At 52.7% G+C, this 23,096-nt stretch overlaps 1 protein-coding gene across 5 annotated transcripts in view; it reads right to left on the reverse strand.

Moving 5' to 3' along the window:
- The window catches only part of HPCAL1 (hippocalcin like 1), a 117,327-nt gene that overhangs the window by 9,607 nt on the left and 84,624 nt on the right, over positions 1-23,096 (reverse strand). For all 5 annotated transcript variants that reach the window (XM_010810201.4, XM_059891192.1, NM_001098964.2 and 2 more), the window contains 1 exon segment: positions 20,510-20,596. The gene's annotated coding sequence lies outside the window, so the exon portion shown is untranslated.

The following is a 23,096-nucleotide window of genomic DNA, read 5'->3' on the forward strand; positions in this document are numbered from 1 at the left end:
CCTCAGAGTGATCATTAAGATAAAAGAGGCCATGGGAATTCCCTGGCAATGGTGAGGACTCTGCACTTCCCATGCAAGGGGGTGGGGGGCAAGAGTTTGATCCCTGGTTGGGGAACTAACTTCTCATATGGTGTGGTGAGGCCAAAAGTATTTAAAAACCAATCTGACTGGTGCCCTTGAATAGAGGAGCTTGGGAGGCAGACCCAGAGGAAAGGCCACGTGAGGACACAGGGAGATGGCTGTCGATGGGCCAAGAAAGGCCTCGGAAGGAGCCAGGCCTGCTGACACCTTGACCTCAGATGTTCGGCCTCCCAGAACTGTGAGAGAATACATTTCTGTTTTTGAAGCTGTCCAGTGTACTGTGCTAAGACAGCTGCCCAGGGAACTGAGCTGATAACACGTGGCATCAATGTCTGTGGGGCAGAACCCTGTGTTAGGGGCCTTGTGGTTCCAAAAGGCTTAACTCCTGACCTGCCAGCATCAAGGACAACCACAAGAAGGTCCTTGGACGTGGGACACTTTTGTTTTTAATCAGACACCTCGCCTGTATTCGTCCCGCTTCACCAGGGAGGAAGCTGACCGGGAGGCTCTGGAGGCAAAGCTGGCCCTCGGACCTGATCATCTGGCTCCATCTCACAACTTCCTGGGGGCAGCTAGGGGAGGAAGGGCCTGGGGAGGGCGGGAGGACAATGTGGTCATGAACATGGCCTTCCTGGCCGCTTTGATAGTCAACGCACATCCTTTCCCTAAAGCATTCCTTCTCATCATGGAAACGAGCCACCTCTGGGAAGCTTTGGGCTCCGAGAGCTCAGGGTCGGTCCTTTCACATCTTTTTTTTTGTGGCTGCATGGCACAGCCTGCAGGACCTTAGTTCCCTGAGCCTGGATCGAACCCTGGGCCCTGGCAGTGACAGCACCGAGCCCTGAACACTGGACTGCCAGCGAATTCCCAGGATCAGTCCCTTTAGAATCCATTTGCCTCAGTGAAAACCAAACCGCCACTCAGAACCATGGCATCAGATGGCCTCAGAACGTGCTGGCGATTTGTATTCTTTAAGATCCACAAGATGCCAAACTCCTAATTCCTCCTCCGCCTGATGTGACAAATGTTTATGGAGAGGAAGATGTTTATGGAGAGGAAGATGTTTATGGGGAGGAAGATGTTTATGGAGAGGAAGGGACCATATTGGGGATGGGACAAGGACGGTCAATACAACTGCTAGGAGGTGACGGCCAGGGGCTCCGAGGTCTGCCTGGGGAGGCTTCAGCTTTCCCAGCCCTTCTCACGTGTCCCCGCAGGCAGATATGTGAGGCTTCAGAGTCCTCTTCCCTCCCCGGGCCTGGCTCAGAGTGTGCATCAGTGTGGGGGGAGTGGGTCTTCCCGCCGTGGTGGTGGTGGTCCTGGTTGTGTACACAGATGTACACACACCTGCTAACTCTGGAGGCAGGTAAGTGTGTTAGTCCCTCAGTCGTGTCTGACTCTTTTTGACCCCTGTGGACTATAGCCCGCCAGGCTCCTCTTTTCATGGGCTTCTCCAGGAAAGAGTACTGGGGCGGGCTGCCATTTCCTTCTCCAGGGGATCTTCCTCACCTAGGGATCGAACCCAGGCTTCCTGCACTGCAGGCAGATTCTTTACTATCTGAGCCACCAGGGAAGCAGTTTCTGGCAAAGCTGGTATTCCAGCAGAGCCTTGATGCATCCTGGCCCCTCTGGGGGGAGCCCTTCCTGAGGGTTCTGGGGCTCACCGGATGGCAGGACTCTGAGATGGGCATATCAGGCATGGATCCTGCCTTTGAACAGAGTTCCCCAAGGCCAGAGCACATGGAAGGCAGCATCGGTCCACTGCAGCATCAAAAACCCCACCACGGTCATTCTAACTGCAGCTGCAGTTCATCAAGCACTCAAGCTGGGCCAGGGGCTGTGCAGATCATTTTATAAATGGTGAAACCGAGGCCTGGGGGTGGTAAGTAACTTTCCCTGGGTCCCACAGCTGTTGGAGCTGGGATGTGACCAGGATGTGACCAGGAGTCCATTTTGAGCTTGACCACAGAGCTCAACAATTGACCTTGAACCCTGGGAGGTGGTCAGGGCAGGCCTGGCACTCCCAGCTGTAGAGAGAAGAAAAGCAAGGCGGGGAGAATTTGAGGGATGTGTTTAGGAAACAAAAAAAGATAAATTTTACTTGGGGGGGGAAACTATCAAGAAACCGTGGGTGGAAAAACATGTTTTCCTACCATTGTCTTGAAGGTTGAGTGACTAACATCTGCGGCTGTCAAAGTCAGGGCTGATGGGAGACCACATTTTTTAGGACGGTATGGCAGGAATCCATCACTGAGTTTCCAGTCTCCTTTAGGGAGACCTCACAGCTCTGAAGTAGGGCCCCCCCACCCCTGCTTTGATTTCTTGACCACACTCAGTCAGCTGAATTAAAGGGCTGACTTAGAGTGTTACCCTTTACAAGTCAGTAGCATGTACTTATGCCATAGGACACTGAATGATGAACTCCTCAGATCAGTAGGTGACCAATACGCTACTGGAGATCAGTGGAGAAATAACTCCAGAAAGAATGAAGGGATGGAGCCAAAGCAAAAACAACACCCAGTCATCGATGTGACTGGTGATGGAAGTAAAGTCTGATGCTGTAAAGAGCAGTATTGCACAGGAACCTGGAATGTTAGGTCCATGAATCAAGGCAAGTTGGAAGTGGTCAAACAGGAGATGGCAAGAGTGAACATCAACATTTTAGGAGTCAGTGAACTAAAATAGACTGGAATGGGTGAATTTAACTCAGATGACTATTATAGCTACTACTGTGGGCAGGAATCCCTTAGAAGAAATGGAATAGCCATCATAGTCAACAAGAGTCCAAAATGTAGTACTTGGATGCAATCTCAAAAATGACAGAATGATATCTGTTCATTTCCAAGGCAAACCATTCAATATTACAGTAATTCAAGTCTATGCCCCAACCACTAATGCCAAAGAAGCTGAACTTGAATGGTTCTATGAAGACCTACAAGACCTTCTAGAACTAACACCCCCAAAATATGTCCTTTTCATTATAGGGAACTGGAATGCAAAAGTAGGAAGTCAAGAAATACCTGGAATAACAGGCAAATTAGGCCTTGGAGTACAGAATGAAGCAGGGCAAAGACTAATAGAGTTTTGCCAAGAGAACACACTGGTCATAGCAAACACCCTCTTCCAGCAACACAAGAGAAGACTCTACACATGGACATCACCAGATGGTCAACACCGAAATCAGACTGATTACATTCTTTGCAGCCAAAGATGGAGAAGCTCTATACAGTCAGTAAAAACAAGACTGGGAGCTGACTGTGGCTCAGACCATGAACTCCTTATTGCCAAATTCAGACTTAAATTGAAGAAAGTAGGGAAAACCACTAGACCACTCAGGTATGACCTAAATCAAATCCCTTATGATTATACAGTGGAAGTGAGAAATAGATGTAAGGGACTAGATCTGATAGATACAGTGCCTGAAGAACTATAGACTGAAGTTCGTGACACTGTACAGGAGACAGGGATCAAGACCATCCCCAAGAAAAAGAAATGCAAAAAGGCAAAATGGTTGTCTAAGGAGGCCTTACAAATAGCTGTGAAAAGAAGAGAAGCAGAAGGCAAAGGAGAAAAGGAAAGATATACCCATTTGAATGCAGAGTTCCAAAGAATAGCAAGGAGAGATAAGAAAGCCTTCCTCAGTGATCAGTGTAAAGAATTAGTGGAAAACAATAGGATGGGAAAGACTAGAGATCTCTTCAAGAAAATCAGAGATACCAAGGGAACATTTCATGCAAAGATGGGCACAATAAAGGACAGAAATGAATGGTAGGGACCTAACAGAAGCAGAAGATATTAAGAAGAGGTGGCAAAAATACACAGAAGAACTATACAAAAAAGATCTTCACAACCCAGATAATCACGATGGTATGATCACTCACCTAGAGCCAGACATCGTGGAATGTGAAGTCAAGTGGGCCTTAGAAAGCATCACTACAAACAAAGCTAGTGGAGGTGATGGAATTCCAGTTGAGCTATTTCAAATCCTAAAAGATGATGCTGTGAAAGTGCTGCACTCAATATGCCAGCAAATTTGGAAATCTCAGCAGTGGCCACAGGTCTGGAAAAGGTCAGTTTTCATTTCAATCCTAAAGAAAAGCAATGCCAAAGAATGCTCAAACTACCACATAATTGCACTCAACTCACACGCTAGCAAAGTAATGCTCAAAATTCCCCGCCAGGCTTCAGCAATACATGAACCGTGAACTTCCAGATGTTCAAGCTGGTTTTAGAAAAGGCAGAGGAACCAGAGATCAAATTGCCAACATCTGCTGGATCATCGAAAAGGCAAGAGAGTTCCAGAAAAACATCTATTTCTGCTTTATTGACTATGCCAAAGCTTTCGACTGTGTGGATCACAACAAACTGTGGAAAATTCTTCAAGAGATGGGAATACCAGACCACCTTACCTGCCTCTTGAGAAACCTGTATGCAGGTCAGGAAGCAACAGTTAGAAGTGGACATGGAACAACAGACTGGATCCAAGTTGGGAAAGGGGTATGTAAAGGCTGTATATTGTCATCCCGTTTATTTAACTTATATGCAGAGTACCTCATGAGAAATACTGGGCTGGAGGAAGCACAAGCTGGAATCAAGATTGCCGGGAGAAATATCAATAACCTCAGATATGCAGATGACACCACCCTTTCGGCAGAAAGTGAAGAGGAACTAAAGAGCCTCTTGATGAAAGTGAAAGAGGAGAGTGAAGAAGTTGGCTTATAGCTCAAAATTCAGAAAACTAAGATCATGGCATCTGGTCCCATCACTTCATGGCAAATAGATGGGAAAATAGTGGAAACAATGGCTGACTTTATTTTTCTGGGCTCCAAAACCACTGCAGATGGTGATCGCAGCCATCAAATTAAAAGACGTTTGCTCCTTGGAAGAAAATTATGACCAACCTAGATAGCATATTAAAAAGCTTTGTCAACAAAGGTCCATCTAGTCAAGGTTATGGTTTTTCCAGTAGTCATGTATGGATGTGAGAGTTGGACTATAAAGAAAGCTGAGTGCTGAAGAATGGATGCTTTTGAACTGTGGTGTTGGAGAAGACTCTTGAGAGTCCCTTGAACTGCAAGGAGATCCAACCAGTCCATCCTAAAGGAAATCAGTCCTGAATATTCATTGGAAGGACTGGTGCTGAAGCTGAAACTCCAATACTTTGGCCACCTGATGCAAAGAGCTGACTCCTTTGACAAGACCCTGATGCTGGGAAAGATTGAAGGCGGGAGGAGAAGGGGACGACAGAGGATGAGATGGTTGGATGGCATCACCGACTCAATGGACATGAGTAAACTGCAGGAGTTGGTGATGGACAGGGAGGCTTGGCGTGCTGCAGCCCATGGGGTTGCAAAGAGTTGGACACAACTGAGCGACTGGACTGAAGTGAACCGCCATAGCAAGTTCAAGGCAATTACAAGGATGTCAAAGTCCCTCTGGGGTGCCAGGTAAAAATCCAGGGTTGGGGGGATTTATGGTTGTAGAAATCCCCTAAGAGCACAAGCTGAACTTAGATGAAAAGAGTGGAGATGACTGGTCGCATAACAGTGTGAACGCACTGAACACAACTGAACTGCACACTTAGAAATGGCTAAGATGGTCACGTCTATGTTGTGCCTGTGTTTTACCACAAGTTTCAAAAGGGCAGGGTGTATTTCAGGGAGGGTCGGGCAGTGGAGGGACCACTCTGGGCCCCTTTGGGGTCTGATCGTCTAGGATCCCTGCGTCTGGAGGTCCCTGGTCGAAGAACCCTGTGTCCCTCTCTGAGATGGGGAAGCCTCTCACCATATGGGTGTACGCTCCCCTCCTCCCAAGAAAGGCAATGGAGTCGGAGAAGGCACTGCAGCATTCCCTGGAAGAATCTGGAAACTCGTTGTCTACAAGCCCTGCGAGCCTCATCACACCCTGCACCCAACAAACAGGGAGCAACTGTGCAAATGCTCGTGCCCACGTGTCCACTAGCCGGCGCCCAGGAGTGCAGGCCACCCTCGCCCTCTGCGTGTCCTCAGGGTCTGGGGTCAGGCCGGGTACACGGGGTGTGCCCAGAATATTCCAGTCCCCTTGGTCCTCCAACTGGCTGGGGACGCAGGGCCTGTTCTCATGGCTCCTTGTGGCATACAGATGGGGCATAATAAGTGACACAAAGAGGTGCTGGGGTGAGGGGGGAGCAAGAGGAAGTCCAGCCTCTGAAGAGGAATCCTTTATTCCCACACAGGGCCGAGGCAGTCTGCTAGGAAGATGGCAGGTGGAAGCCACTCTGAATAACAAGGAGACTTAAGAAGCCACCGGAGGCTCGACCCCAAAGGTCAGCTCTAGGGCACGTGGCAGATTCTAGGCACTGTGGGTAGGGGTCATGCTCAACTGGGCTGGGAGGAGGCAAGGCCATCTCCATCATCTGCATCTTAGAGACAAAGAACTGAGGCTTCTGGGGAGCAGAAGCTTGTCTGGGGGCAGGTGGGGCTGGGAACTCCCCAGGGCGCTTTCAGCACCAGAGTCCATGAGCAGAGATGGAGGCCACCAAGGTGCTCCTAGCTGGTGACCACTTCCTCTGCACAACCTCCCCCCCCAACATTAACCTTCTCACCAGTATTGCAAGACAACCTTCCCCCTGGGACTCTCACTGTGAAGCCATGAAGGGGCCCACGAATGTCAAATAAAGCTCCACCAGCCCTCCCAGTCGGGCTTTAATGGTGGCTCAAATGATAAAGAATCTTCCTGCAATGCAGGAGACCCAGGTTCAGTCCCTGGGTCAGGAAGATCCCCTGGAGAAGGGAATGGCTACCCACTCCCATACTCTTGGCCTGGAGAATTCCATGGACAGAGGAGCCTGGTGGGCTACAATCTATGCGGTCCCAAAGAGTCAGAGACAACTAAGTGACTAACACACACACAGCACTCTCAGCCCCCCTTGCATGGGCCTGTGTGTGCTGCCCAAAGGCTCAGATGAAATATCTAAGAAGAACCTTATTCCAGTTCTCTCTCCTGGAGGCTCTCGGCCTGAAGCAGGCAGCCTCAAGGGAACAGAGACAGTGGAACGCTGCACCCCAGTGACCCCTCCGTTACAAATTAAGCCAATGAACCAACTTATTGACAATCGCCTGGCTGGAAAAGATGGCTGACAAAAAGCAAGGCTTTCTGCAATGACAAAGCCGACACTCCCACTTCCCAGCAGAAATGGCCCCCTGGCCCTATTGTCAGGCAAACACCCCAGGCTTCATTTACCAGAAAATCTTAACTTTCATCTCCAGTGAAAGATGGGGTTCAGAACAGACGTGCCGGGGGAGGGCAATTGATTCAAGCTCTTACTGGGCTTCAAGAGCGTCATGACCAAGCAGGGCTTGCATTAGACAAGCAACAGCATTCTGAGAGCCTCAAAGATGACATTTTATTCACAGTAATGGAAAAATGAGGGAGGGAGTTAGTGTAGCCCTAAAAGCCATCTCTCTGGTTCTCAGTTACTCTGTTATTGTTCTTAATGTGCTAAATTGGAACAGAAAAAAAAAAAAGTAAACACGTAGCTGGGGAGCCCTATGAAAATATTTAACCCAAAGTCAGTATTGCCTGCAAATTAAAGCCTTTTTTTTTTAATGGCGTAGCTGTATCTGCCGACCAGAGAGTCTCCTGGAACTGAGGGCTCGAATGTCCCATTAATCACAGCTCAATGCCGGCTGCCAGCGTGGGTAGACATTTCATGCCATTGCTCCAAAACGCTTTCATCAACCCAGATCTCCAAAGCTTGCTAGGCCAAGCAGACTCAGAAACACTTGGAGGGAATATGATGGGAGAGGTGGGAAGAATCAACTCCTGATAAAAGGCCAAAGCTGGGGAGGAGGCTGGAGGGGCGAGGCCGTGAATTTGCACTTCAAGGGATGGGAGGGCCCAGATGAGACTGGCTTGTTCTGTCTGGGGCAGAAAAGGACACAGTGGGCTGGAAGCGGGCAGAAGAAAACAGGCAGTCTGTGTCATTTCTCTTGCAGCACCAGCCCTGGGTCTTTCTGGTGACTCGTGGACAAACACTCCTCCTGGGCTGAGCCCCTGTCCTAGGGAGAAAAGAGGCTGACGGCATTTGCGTCCTTCTTTCCTCCAAGTAAGCAGGTGGGGAAGCAAGCCTCCTGCTGCCTTAGCTTCTAGTGCGGCTGCTCTGAGGAGGGGCCAGTCCTGTTCCAAGGCCTGTGTCAGCTGCCAGGACCCGGTGCGCCGGCAGCGCTGGCTGCAGCGAGGTTGGGTGGACGCTAGAGGGTGCAGTCGGGCAGGCTCCCCAAGAGACCCCGCCTCCCAGCTTCCTGACCCCGCCCCTGCCACGCCCCCTTCACCTGGCCGGCGCTTCAGTTTTTCCACCTGTAAGCTGTGATTCATGGGAAATAGATGGGGAAACAGTGGAAACAGTGTCAGACTTTATTTTCTTGGGCTCCAAAATCACTGCAGATGGTGACTGCAGCCATGAAATTAAAAGACGCTTACTCCTTGGAAGGAAAGTTATGACCAACCTAGATAGCATATTCAAAAGCAGAGACATTACTTTGCCAACAAAGGTCCGTCTAGTCAAGGCTATGGTTTTTCCTGTGGTCATGTATGGATGTGAGAGTTGGACTGTGAAGAAGGCTGAGCGCCGAAGAATTGATGCTTTTGAACTGTGGTGTTGGAGCAGACTCTTGAGAGTCCCTTGGACTGCAAGGAGATCCAACCAGTCCTTTCTGAAGGAGATCAGCCCTAGGATTTCTTTGGAAGAAATGATGCTAAAGCTGAAACTCCAGTACTTTGGCCACCTCATGCGAAGAGTTGACTCATTGGAAAAGACTGATGCTGGGAGGGATTGGGGGCAGGAGGAGAAGGGGACGACAGAGGATGAGATGGCTGGATGGCATCACCGACTCGATGGACCTGAGTCTGAGTGAACTCCGGGAGTTGGTGATGGACAGGGAGGCCTGGCATGCTGAGATTCATGGGTCGCAAAGAGTCGGACACGACTGAGTGACTGAACTGAACTGAACTGAAGCTGTGATTTGTCCAATACAGGAACCCTTAGTCACATGGGGTTATTGAGCACTTAAAATGTGTGCGGTCTGAATTCATATATGTTCTCTAGGAGTAAAATTTACACTGGATTTTGACAACTTAATATGGGAGAAAGTATTTCATTAATAATTTTTCTCTCCTAATTGCAAGTGAAATGATAAATGATACCACTTGAGATACAGTGGGTTAAGTTAATTATGCTGGTAACATTAATCTCATTTGTTTAACTTTTTAAAGGCGGATACCAGAAAAGGTAAAATTATATGTGTAGGTGGCTGTGTTTTATTTCTAGTGACTGCTCAGCACTGGGTACATCCTAGGGGCCTGGTTTAGGGGGCCACCAAGTTCATTAGCACCTCGACTGCAGGCCCACTGCTAACTGCGCCCAGCTGGGAGAGGTGGCCTGTGTTTATTTCACTCCTTGGTGCCCATGAGTGTAACACAGTGGTGTTTTGCATGTCATAATTACAGGTGAGACCCACGAGTTTCTATTTTCAGCAGCTTCAAGAATTTTGCCGGAGACCAGCTGCAATGAAGACCTAGGTCTAGTCCCCGCTACGGGTAAGGATGGGAGGAGGGGCTGAAGAGACAGGGCATTCCTCCTCCTCTTCTGAGGGAGAACACGAAGCCCAGGTGAGAGCTGGGGGACGAGGGGGTCAGTAACACCTCTGGAGCCGGCGGTTCCCGGGTGCACCTAAATCTAAATTCAGACCATAGGCCTTGGGGAGACCATTTCCAGAGGCTTCCTGAAAGCCTATTGCATCAGAGCTTCACCAGCTGGTTGGACTCCAAGCAGTGACTTGGTTGAGAAATCCAACTGAGTGTCCTCCTGACTCCTGGACCTGCCCCAGCAGCTTAAAATCCCAAGAGCTCCCAAAGCTTTAAAAAATATATAAAAGAGGGACTTCCCTGGTGGTCCCATGGCTAAAACTCCATGCTCCCAATGCAGAGGGCCCAGGTTTGACTTCTGGTCAGGGAACTAAATCCTACATGCTGCAACAAAGTTGGAAGATCCTGTATGCTGCAACTAGGAGCCAGCGCAGCCAAATAAATGAATAATAAGTATTTTTTTTAATATATAAAAGAAAGGAGGGAAGGAGGAGGGAAAAAAGAGAAGGGAAAGAAGGAAGGAAAGAGGTAGGCTGGCCAAGCAAGGCAGAGGAATCTCCCTATCTGAGCCACTCTCCCCTTCCACTTTCCTGAAGTTGACATGCCCTCCATGAGGCTGGGGGAAAGAAGAGGTGGAGAAAAGGAAAGGAGACTCCCCAGGAGGATGTTCTTCCCCTTGAAGAACCACTCACTCAACAGGAAGAGGAGCCGTGTAGCTTTCCCTGAACACCTTGTGCCTCTGAAGTCACCGTTCATCCATGTGGCTGCTCACCTCAGCTGCCAGCAAACTCCTATTCATCCACCAAAGCCCAACTCAAATGCCACCTACTCATGGAAGCATTTTCCAACCCTGCTACAGTTGTTCTTCCTTTTGTATTCTAGTAGCATTTTTAAACCTATTTCTCTTGTGACCTCAACTTTTAGTACATCATTTACTTATGTTTTTCCCTCATTAGACTGTGAGTTCCTTGAGCAAAGAGTATATACCTCACTTATGCCAGTAGGAGAGCATGCTAGCATGTTCTAGCCCCAAGGTCTTTGATTCTGCAGTTCCCCAAGGACAGGGAGCCAAGTCCACGGGGTCACAAAGAGTCAGACATGTCTGAGCATTTCTGAACCACCACCACCACCACCTGGGCTGCCCCTCCTTCCCGTCAGTATCTGCAAGGCACACTTTCTCAGTGTTCACGTCTTTGCAAAGTCTTCTTGGGGGAACCTCCTCCAGGGAGACCATCTTGAGTAGCATCTGCCCTCACCCTGGCCCCTTTCCGTGGCCATTCCCACTACTTGGTACTGTACTGATACATGGTTGACTCCCTGCTTTTGTTTACTGCTACATCTCCACAGTTCCCAGAACAGGGCACACAACCAGGGCTCAGTCAAAATATCTGAAATAATGCTTGTGTGACCAAGGGCTTAGCACGGTGCCCAAATGAATGAACAGATGAATAAGTGAACGGGTTTCCTCTAGGACCCTGTTGCTCTAACAGTTTCTGATTCTGTACCTGGGCTTCCCAGGGGGTGCTAGTGGTAAAGAACCCGCCTGCCAATGCAGGAGACGTAAGAGCCTCGGGTTCAATCCCTGCGTTGGGAAGATCCTCTGGAGGAGGGCATGGCAACCCACTGCAGTATTCTTGCCTGGAGAATCCCATGGACAGAGGAGCCTGGTGAGCTACAGACCATAGTGTCACAAAGAGTCAGACACAAAAACATCAGGAATATGGATGACTTCAAGCTCCAAGAAGGGACATTCTGGAATTCAGACGTGGTGTCTGGAAAGTTCCATCTACCAGCACAGGACCAGCTGCAGCAGAAGAGGGGGCCTGGAGGTGTCAAACTCGCAGTCCACTCACCGGGCTGGGGCCATCTCCTCCCTCCCCCGTGAACACACCCCAGCTATGTGGTCCTATGCCTGGTGTGCCTCGCCCCAGAGCCAAGGTCACGGCTACTTGAATCTTCAGGGGATGAGTGCTTTGAGCTGCTTCCCCAGGGAAGGAAGGCAGGTTGGTGGATCAGACATAAATGAGCCTCTGAGGGAAGAACACGACAGGGAGAGGAAGAGGAAATGGCCCGGAGGGTGAGCCTCCCTCCACGGAATCGCTGACGCACAGGAAAAGGGCTTGAGGTAGGACCAAAACCAAGACACCGTGATTTTCCTTAAGGCCGTTGTCCCTGCTACGCATCCGGCCAGAGGTGAGGCCCACGTGTCTGCAGAGGGAGCTGGAGGCCGGGCCAGGGGCACAGCCAGCAGCCTGGTGAGGGGCAAGCCTGAGCGAGCCTGCTGGGGGTTAAAGTGCAGAGTCCCCAGAGCCCGGGGCTTCCTCTGCCCCAGCTGAAGCCTCGTTTGAAGGCAACTGTGAGGCTTAGCGGGGGCACATCCCTGAACGCCAGCCTGGTGTGAGGAGGAAATCTGTTCCCTTTGGCCCACAAACGTTCCTGAGGCCCCTTCTGTGTCAGGCGTGGAAACGCCAGGATGAATGAGACACAGGGCCCCTCTCCAGGTGCCCCCTGTGCCCTCGAGCACACCCATGACAAGAGTAAGGTATCGATTGAGGCTTGCTTACAAGGGACCCGGAGTGCTCCGGGTGGGCGGACAAAGGGAATGGGGTTTGCCAGGGCGAGGGGACCGGGAGAGAACCCACCCCATGCCACTGATACCCAGATGGGAGTGGTGAGCCTGACTACAGAGTGCCAGGAACGCCGTGCAGACGGCAGAGGAGGCGGTCATAGGGAGCAACAGAAGGGGGGCTGGAAGGGGGTGCTGGTAATGCTCCCCCACCCTCCCCAGCAAATGCCCATGCCCCCTGAAAACGCTCAGAATGAATCTAGCCTGGGACGCAGGGCTCTGCCCCTGTTCAATCCAACAACAAAAGCTCTGAGTTTGAATCAAACAACGTTATGAATCACAGGGCATCTCCTTCTCGGGGACCCAGAGCCGGCTGCAAACTAACGCTCTTTTGAAGGAAACCTAAGAGCCCACAGCAGACTGGACGCTGCTGGCTGGAGGCAGGAGCTGGTCTGAGACTTCAGAAGCCCCCATACCAGCCCCTTGATAGATCTGCTCCCTCTTCGGTCAGCCCTGGGGGACAGAGTTCATGGTAGACAGGGGGCGCCCTCATCCTAGTTGGCTTATTACACACGGAGGTTTGGGCCACCAGCGCTCGCACATTGTGGAGTAAATTCCTCCAGCTGCCTGGGCCTGGCCGGCTGTGCAGTGACTCATGTAAACCAAGCCCGCGTGGGAAAGACCTGCAGGCAGGCGGCAGAGTGAGTCTGCAATTCTACTCCAGTTCTCCGAGCCGGACGTGAGCTGCAGTCCTCCCGCAAGGCAACGTCCTCCCTGTGGGAGAGGAAGCAAGCGTCCTGGCCAGGGGGCCCACACACCGCAAGCTTGATGACTGGCAGCTCTCAGGGAACGCGCTGGACTGGGTCCTGGAATCAGGCAGTCCCCTGTCTCAAGGCTCGAGACAAAGCCTCTGTTTGCTCCTCTGTTAAATGGGACCACTGTCAGTCTCGGGGAGCTGAGTCAGGATGGGGATTGTGTACAGGAGGGACCCCCCCCTCACTGGGCCATAAATGTCCAGCCTGAGTCTCTTCCCAGGACCCCCTCTCTAGTCTTCTGGTCTTGGCTGTCTCTTAGCATCTCTGGGCCTCAGTTTCCTTGGCTGTAAATGGGAAGAACAGTCCCAGCCTGTTGATTTCACAGCATGGTGGTGAGGATAAAGGGAACTGAAGGCCAAGAAAGGGCTCTGACAAATATGAAGCATCAGACAAATATATGGAAGTTCTATTGCACCTTTTATGATAAAAGAAATGTGCAAAGTGCTTGATGAGCTTAATCACAGTATCGGACGGAGCCAGGCTCGGAGGCGGGTCCACACTTTTCAGCAGACCCTCTACCTTGCATGCTCAGTGCACACGAGGGTGGGCAGAGGGGCTGGGATCCTAGGGGCTCAATACATGCAGCGGGGGGCAGGGCCAGTGAAATTCCAACTCCTGTTCTTCAAGAAGAAAATGAGGGAAGAAGGCAGGAGAACCCAGCCCTGCAACAGCGCAGACCCCTGGCTCACACTGCCAGGGCAAACTGGGCTCTAGTCAAAGCCCCCCAGGATCAGCACAATGGAGCACACGCACTAAGTCACTTCAGTCATGTCTGACTCTGTGACCCCAGGGACTGTAGCTCCCCAGGCTCCTCTGTCCATGGGATTCTCCAGGCCAGAATACTGGAGTGGGTGGCCATGCCCTCCTCCAGGGGACCTTCCTGACCCAGGGATAGAACTCGCTTCTCTCATGTCTCCTGCATTAGCACGTGGGTTCTCTACCGCTAGCGCCACCTGGGAAGCCCTCAGCACGACAGCGGACGCCACAAAGGCCCATCCCCAGGAGAGAGGCGCCTGTCCAACTGCAGAGTGTCTCCTGTGGCTTCTAGCTGGTTCAGGTCCACGGGCTTGAGGATCCTGTGGACACTCAGGACAGGCTCCTGAAGGACAGGGAGCTTCCCAGGAACTGAAGACCAGCCCAGAGCAACCCCAGTGTTTCCGGGGGCTGGCCGCTCAGATCTGTGTGGACAGGGTGGGCCTGGGACACACTTGTGCACACACACACCCTACTGCACACACCACACATGTCATACACACCCCCACACACAATACCACCCTACACCATACACAAAACACACACACCCTACTGCACACACCACACACACCTCCCACACTATACCAGCCCACACCATACATGTACACCACACACACACCCCCACACAATACCACCACACACACACAGCCCCCCACACACACCCTACTGCACACACCACACACGTCACACACACCCACACACAATACCACCCTACACCATACCCATACACCACTCACGCACACACACACACCCTACTGGACACGCCACACACGTCACACACACCTCCCACACTATACCAGCCCACACCATACATAGACACCACACACACACACCCTACTGCAAACACAATACACGTCACACACACACCCCACATGTCACACACACACCTCACATAATACCACTCGACACCATACATATACACCACACACACACACACATTTCCTACTGGACACAGCACACATGTCACACACACCCCCCCCACAACACCCCCCAACACCACACACATACACACACACCATACTGCACACACCACACACGTCACACAGACATCCCCCACACACCATACACATACACCACACAGACACACACACACTGTATTGCCCACCCCACACACATTTCACACACAGCCCCCCCACACCATACACACACAGACACACACACGTACACCACGCACAGACACACACTCACACTCGGCATGGCCCTTTCCTCCACACTGCTGCGGCCCCACCACGCGCTGCCTGGAAGCCTCAGTCGGTTCTCTGGCTCCAGTGGGAGAGAAACCAGGTCTGGTGGGGCGGGGGGTGGTGCTCTCGGGAGAGAAGGCCTTTCCAACACAACGGTGTATGCAACAACAAGTATTTCACCCTGGGAATTCAGTTATCTCGGAGAAGCCAGTGTGGGCCACGCTTTCCATTTCTTCATTCCCGCCACAGCTACTTCATACGCGTCCTAGGCTGGCACACACTTTATGCACCAGGACCCGAAGGTGTGACTCGTGAGCCACGCGGGAGCCGAGCTCTGCTGCGGGTGGGTCCCTGCAGTAGAGGAGGGCTGGGGCGACATGGCAGAGGGCGTCAGCGTGCGGGGAGACATGAGTGTGCGGAACTGTGTGGTGTGGCTGGAGGCACGTGGCTGGGGAGGTGGGCAGGGCCTCATCTGGGCAGGGGCTGCAGGGAGCCTGGGCAGCACTGTGACTTCAGCAACTCTGGCCCAAGCTTCTGGGGAGACCACCAGCAAGCACCCCATCCCTGCTCCACAGCTGGGCCTGTTACCTCCCCAGGCACCTTCCTGGGCGATGAGCAGTCTAACAACACATCAGTACCGAGCAGCACAGGACAGTGTGGGGCAATACAGAGCAGTGGAGGGGAATGAGGAACGAACGGATCGATCAACAAATGCAGGGTGCAGGGAGGAGAGGCAGCGGGGGAAAGAAGAAAAGATACCATCAACCCTGAGGAGTCGGAATTTGGACTAATGACCCGAAGGGCAGTTCACACTGGTAAGTAAAAGTGAAGTCACTCAGTCGTGTCCGACCCCGTGGACTGCAGCCCACCAGGCTCCTCCGTCCATGGGATTTTCCAAGCAAGAGTACTGGAGTGGGTTGCCATTGCTTTCTCCAGGAGATCTTCCCGACCCAGGGATCGAACCCATGTCTCCAGCATTGTAGACAGACACTTTACCATCTAAGCCACTAGGGAAGGCCTTCAAATTGGTACAGTCTGAGTCGAAAAATACCTGAAAAACTGCCTCTGCATTCTTTCTCGGGCAGATGGTAAAGGTGGGAACGTGGGAGAGCCCTGAGGGAGATGAAGGGTGTCAGTGAACAGACAGGAATCAGATGTTACTATAGCATCGCTGTCCCCACCCTGCCCCCGAGGGTGCGGTCGGGGATGCCTGGGCAATCTTGGGCAAGTCACGTGCCTCACAGCTTTACTTTCCTCATCTGAAAAATATGAGTTTGGACAACATGGCCCCCGAGGCACATTCCACCCTCAAAAACGTCCTGGAATCTACTGCAAGTGTGAGCCTGGACGGCACCAGAGACGTTCACCCACCCGGCGACTGTGTGTGTCCCTCTCCCCAGGATCCTGGTTGGCAGATGCATTCGCTTTTCTCCCCACAGGTGGGAGAAGGCTCATTTCTGCCAGGTTCTGCGCCTCAGCGATGACTCAATTCTCAATCCATGGGCCCCAAATGAACCCTTTCCAAACTGTGAATTCCTGTGCCCCAGATGAATGAGGTTTGGCCACATTCTAGGGTATCTTGGGTAGAAACGGAAGCAATGTCATGATGAACATTAGACTTGAGGGGTTTTTGAAACGCTCATGGCCTTCTGGGGTTTTGTGATGGTTGACACAGGGCTTCGACCTCAGGGCGAGGTCCCCCTCTTCGAGGTGCTGCCCACAGCAGAGCCCCTGGAGGCAGGGCTCCAGTCTAATGCTGCCTGGCTTCACTTACGTACGGTTCAGCACATCAATCCCGTTGTGTGTGTGTGTGTTGAAACTTGGAAGAAAACTTCCAGTGAATCATCTCATCTGCTATTTGATTCATGTTTAATGTCTTTGGAGAGAAATAAAAAACAGTAAGTCATTCTCCCGAAAAGTGGCATCAGCCTGGCCAAGACGCTGGGCGCATCAACGGTGACATGCCAGCTGCTTCTTGGTGGCCCCAGGGCTACAGTCTTGAGTTGTCATCAGAGTGCATTTATAATCCAAGTGAAGACAGCTCCTAAACACTGCCCTTTGCTGTTTTTATTCTTAAATCACAGCACCAGAAGCCGAAGTTTCTGCAGGGAGAGCTGGCGCCAAAGCACAAACTCGCACAGAAAGTGTCAGTCAACACATGTTAACAGAGCACCTACTGAGTGGGGATCATGGTGAAGAGGTGCGTGCGTGATAGGTTGTGAGTTGTGTCTGACTCTTTGTGACCCTATGGACACCAGGTTCCTCTGTCCCTGGGACTGTCCAGGCAAGAATACTGGAGTGGGATGCCAAGCCCTCCTCCAGGGGATCTTCCTGACCCAGGAATTGAACTCTCGTCCCCTATGTCCCCTGCATTGGCAAGCGGGTTCTTTACCACTTAGCACCAGCTGGGAAGCCCTGGTGAAGTGCTGGTGAGGTGCTGGGGATACAGAAATGTACAAGGTGCCCCCAAAGTGCTTCCACTCTAGCTGGGAAGGAAGGAAGGTGTGAATCCTTCTTTCCTTCCTTACCCTGAGTTAGTCTGTACTCTGAATCGAGCGTGGTGCTGGTGTGGTGGGGACAGAAAGGGGAGGGAAGGAAGGCGGCATTCCAGGCTTGTAGCTCAGGTCCTTCCCGATTCTTTTCCCCAAAGACGGAGAACTGAGTTTCAGTTTCTCAGGGTGTGGCTAGCAATAATCCCACAGCCGATCGGCACATCTAAAGCACAGGGCAGCCGCGTAGCTGGTGAAAGGAAGCAAGGAAAGAGGGCGAAAAAGGGCGACGAGGGCAAGGGCGCCCCTGGCAGGCAGCCCCAGATCCTCTGCAGGCTTAGCAGTTCAGTGCATCTGCGGCCTTGGCATGCTGTTCGGCGTGCCCAAGAGCCCATCTTCCTGGCCCCTTAAGGTCTCCACATTGCCCATCAGAGCCCCTCTGACCCCGATATTCTGTGACATCCGTGAAGGAGCCAGTTTCCTGGAGATCCTTTGAAGTCCTCAGAATAGCCGCCCTGTGACATGGGTGTTGCTAAGTGACCAACGTGCCCCTGGGGTCTGACCAACCCAAGGAAATTGAGGGATCCACAGGACAGGAAATGTGAAATGCAGGCTGTCCCAGAAATCGTGGCCATGGGCCTGGGCCTGGGCTGGAAGTGAAGGGAGAAAGATAAGTGAGGGCCCGATAGGAGAGGCGGATGATCTAGGGGGACAGTCCAGGTGGGCTCAGACCTGGCTCAGGGGCCTGGCCAGGGGCCAGCAGTCAGCGAGACCCTGGGGACATCACTTTATCCTTCGTCTGCGCATTATGGAACCTCTCTCTCTGTCTCACCCCTTGGGAGCTGAGCAAAGACAGACCGGCAGGTGCCCTTCCTTTGACCCCTGCCCTTCTCCTTCCTGAGCAGGTGTGAGCCCGGGGCCAGGCCTCCCACTCTCGGCACGCGTGCAGCCATCTCGTGCAGAACCCCACCTGGAGCAGAAGCTCAGGGATGTTGAAGACAGTGTGTCTCTGACCTGGGGCTCGCCATCCTGCAGGCAGGCCAGGACATGGTCCCCATCCCTCCACTGACTGCAGTGGATGAGAATGCCAACCTGTGTGCACCACCATGTGTGCACGTGTGTGTACGTGCAAGTGAGCACGCATCTGCCCACGAGGCCTGTCATGCAGGGCCCGTTCCTGTGGTTGAGGGTTGGAGGGGACACCCACAGGAAGTGATATTGCAAAGTCATTGCTGGTCACTCTAAAAATAACCCTCAACGTACAACCTAGGAAGGATTTCCCTTTCCGGGTGCCCTGCCTCGAAGCCACCACAGTTTCCACTCTGAGGCCACATCGGGACAGCCAGGTGGACCGCATTCAGAGTCAGCCTGCGGCCTTGCTCTCCTGGCCTCTTGTTCTGCAGAAGCCCTGTCTCCATGCCCCTGTTCATCCAGCATCTTTAGAGCAGTGCTTAAGTCTCTGCGAGGAACAATTACGTGTGAAGTGAGCGAGGGGCTCCCCATGCAGGGTGGTTTCGACTGCACTGAGATGCTGCTCCTTGTTGGGCTCGTGTTGTGAGTGTCCCACTCCTCACGCATGAACTACACCCCCAGCAGCTGTCTGGCCCATCCCCTCTCCCGGCACTTGTGCATCCCCTCCCGTGACATGGATCTCTTTGCTGCCCCCGAATCCCTCAGACGTGCTACTGCCACAGGCCCTTTGCACTGGCTCTTCCTCTGATACCAAACTGTTCCCTCGCCTCCACTGCATCTAGGCTCAGGGCACTTCTCAGTGAGGCCTTCTCTAACTCCTCTGTCCAAAACTGTCACCCCAACACACATTCTTATCCCCTTTCCTACTTTATTTTTTTTCTCTGTATTTTACTGAATTCTCTCTCTCTTCCCTGAACTAGAATATGGAGTCCCTGGGGCCAGGTTTTATTCAAGTCAGTTCTCCACTGGAGGCCCAGAGCCTGGACGCTCTAGTGTGAATGATCAGTACACACTTTGTTGAGGGGATGAATGAGTGATTGCTGGCAGGAGGCTGGGACCTGCAGCTTTAGCACTCAGGTGCCTGCAGCAGGTAGACGGAGATGGAAGACTTGGGGGACAGGCCCTCCTGTCCATCACCAAAGGGAGAGGGGCAGAGAGAGGGGGTCCTCCCACTTCCCATCACTTGGTCCAGGACATCCCGACCAAGGACATTCGTTGTCAGAGGTGCCATCTGCCTCCCAGAGTTTCTGATCTCTCGGGGGTTGGGGGCTAAGGGTTACTGAGTCTTTGCTGGGTGAGAAATGAAACACCCAGGGGGCCTCGGGATGGAAGGAGACACCAGGGACCACCTCCTCTGCCCTCTTTGGACCCCTCCACCTGCTCCAGCTCCTGACACCCAGCTACTAGCCTCAGGAGGACCCAACCTGGCCAGGCACTGCCCCTTGTGCCCCTGTGCCCACCCACCAGCCTCCAGCTGGGCCTCTGTACACAAGTGATATCCAGGTAGCCAGAGCCAGCTCCTGCCCCCTCCACATTCCCAGCTCCGACAGGGCTGATGAAAAATCAGACCAATGAAAGTGGCCGTGTCTGCTTCCACATGGAGCTGTGTCTGTTTTCTTTGGAGAGAAAAGCCCAGAGACCCACTCTGAAGTCTGTCCCCTGGGTCTCTTGGCCCACACTGGCGAGTGCTTTCACTGGGTGAGCGGGGAAGGTGAGAGAAGGAAAGGCAGGGCAGCAGCAGAAACGCCCCTCCCTCAGGAAGTCCACACCCTGGTGTCCAAGCAAGAGAGGCAGGAAGGCCCCACCCACGGGATGTGGGGGCGAGACTGCGCCATCATGGGGGCGCTGGGCAGACTGTCCCCCTAAAGCCTTCCCCATTCTTTCCACTGACTGGGTCAAGTCCCCACACGCTGGCACGTGGACAGGACCCCACAGAGAGGAGAGGCCCCTCAGAGGCCTGTCCTCACCCCATCTCACCTGCCGCCCCCCCCCCCCCCCCCGCCCCCACCACACCAGAGCACTTACCCAAGGCCGAGAGGAGGTGGAGAGAAAGCAGGGGTCAGAACCTTGGAGGCCGCTTCCACGTCCTGGCCCAGGCTGCTAGACCATGCCCTGGAAGAGAGGACAGATCGGTCACATGTGGCGGGGCCACCCAGACCCAGAGCCCACTGACTTCCTCACCAGTCACTTCCGTACAATCTACACACATTTCCCCATGATCCTTCCGTAATACAAGGTTCTCTTCCTCCGTGGGGGCTGGCAGGGCTCTCCTTGCCCCTGCAGAATGAGGGCTGCATCTCTCCTGAACTGACTGTGAGCTGCACAAGGGCAGAGAGTCTGTGCCTTCATTTCTGGGCAGCCAGTGCCTGGCTCAGAGCTTGCATGCAGCAGGCGCTCAATAAATAATCCCTGTTTGAGAAATGAGTGTCCCCAAATGCATCCCATGGACATGAGTGAAATCACAGTGCACTTGTGCTCAGTCAGAATTCTACCCTCTTCAGCAATGCAGGGCTTCATATGCCCGCTACATCACTGACACTCACTGCTAGGATTCAAGACCTGGAGATGCAAACACCACACATCTCCCCACCAGATATGTTCACTGGAGGTCACTGACGTACTTTATGTATACACATATACACCAGTATGTACCTACATGTAACACTCTTAATAGACTTTATTTTTTAGAGCAGTTTTTTCATTTGCAGCAAAGCAGAGCAGAAAGTACAGCGGTCCCACCTACCCCTTGTCCCCAGACACAGCCCTCCTCATGTTCACCGTCCTCCCCCTGCAGACTGGGTACCTATGTTACAACTAGTGGACCTACACAGATACACGTCCTCGCCCCCAGGCCAGAGCTCACAGGAGCTTGTCCTTGGTGTTGTATGTTCTGTGGGTTTGAACAAACGTGTAACGTCCTGTTGTTTGGTTGCTCAGTCACATCCGACTCTTTGCGATGCCATGGACAGCAGCACTCCAGGCTCCCCTGTCCTTCACCATCTACGTTATAATATTAATATCATACGAGGCAGCTTCCCTGCCCTAAAATCCCCCTCTGCTCACCTCGTCCCCTATTTTTCTAAAGGTGAGCTCATGTCAACGATCTCAGCTAAGTCATCTCATGACTCTGGAGCCCTGCTTGGACACTCAGGGAAATTAAAGCCTGGACAGGATCCAGGGTCCTCCACAAGGTCACCCGGGTGAAAACCAGTAAGTTGGAATCAGTGGCAGAATGTGCTAGAAGCAATGTGTCTGGTGGTCATTTTATCATCTTGACCTCCTGTCAGCCCTGGCGGGGAGGGTCCATTCTAACCCCACAGTTTACAGAGGAGCAAACAGATTTGGGGACATGTGTCAAGGTCACATGCAGCCAAGTGGGATGCCCAAAATGTACACCCCCAAACCCACCTCTGCTCTTTGCAGATGCCCTCGTCAATTACAGGAGCTTATAGGAGGCGTGGGAATGCCACAGGCAAGCACCCTCTCAGGTTAGGGGGCTTTTGCTTTTCCAGCGTTGGATCGTGTGTGCCCCAGGCCTGTGGTCCTCCTGCAGGTGGTGGTGGTGGGGGGTGGCACCCTCCAGCCACTCTGTACCATTAAAGTCACAGGGGGGCCTCCCCCAGCTGCAGGTCATCTGCACGAAGGCCCCACCATTTCTAGCCTCTGGGGGACAGACCTGCATGAACATCAAGCTCAAGGATCTGCTCGGGGACGGTGACAGCATTCCTAGTCCAGGTGGACACTGTCCTGTCTCTCCAGACACGCCCCAGCTCTCCCAGGAAGAGCTCTGTGGAGTGGGGACAGCAGAGGTGCTCCTCTGTGCTGGGAGGCCCTGTGACTGGGGTGGGCCCTATGACCCCCGCCATCCTCAGTGTCCCCAGCTGTGACACGGTGGACGGGCCGGATCCCTTGGGGAGGCTGGGCCAGCTCTGATCCCAGGTTTCCCAGCAGGAGGAGCCATCCTTCCAGAAGGCTCTGGCTCCCAGTCTGCTTGGGAACACTCCATTAACTCAAATTGCAAATTTCCTCCTGGCTCTATCGGCTAAGCCACAGGGGCTCCCCGGCCACCAGCTTTCCTGTGACAGATACAGATGACAGTCATCACTGGAGATGGAATCAAGAGGCAGAAGTCATTATGCAGAAATAATTATGTTGAGTTATGTTTGGTTGCTCCTGATTTCTGTCTCTCAATTGTCTTACAAATGGTCATGCCACTTCCTCTCTAGGAGAACAAACTGTGGATGCTTGGGTGATTCAAACAGACCTCCTGGGCCGGAACCTAGTGCTCCAAACTCCTGCCAGGCGGGGCATCAGCATCCAAGGGCTGTGACGCCCTTTCCTTTCTCCGAGCACTTGGGAGAGAGGAGAGGTAGAAGACAAAAGCCCTGGGAAGGGAGCACACTCCCTGACTCACCCACACACCCCCCCTGCATTGGACCCTCCTTCAAGGCCCGCTTCACCTGGGTCCCTTTCTTCTGGGGCCCATCCTGACCTCCCAGCCTTTTGTTCACTTTATGCCCAAGGCACCTCCCTCTCCTAGGTCTGGGGTCTCTGGTTGGGGGTGACTCAGGCCGTGACCAGCTTTGACTCATTGTGGTACTCCCAGCTCCTA

Source organism: Bos taurus, chromosome 11 (genome assembly GCF_002263795.3).
Source record: "Bos taurus isolate L1 Dominette 01449 registration number 42190680 breed Hereford chromosome 11, ARS-UCD2.0, whole genome shotgun sequence".
NCBI lineage: Eukaryota > Metazoa > Chordata > Mammalia > Artiodactyla > Bovidae > Bos > Bos taurus.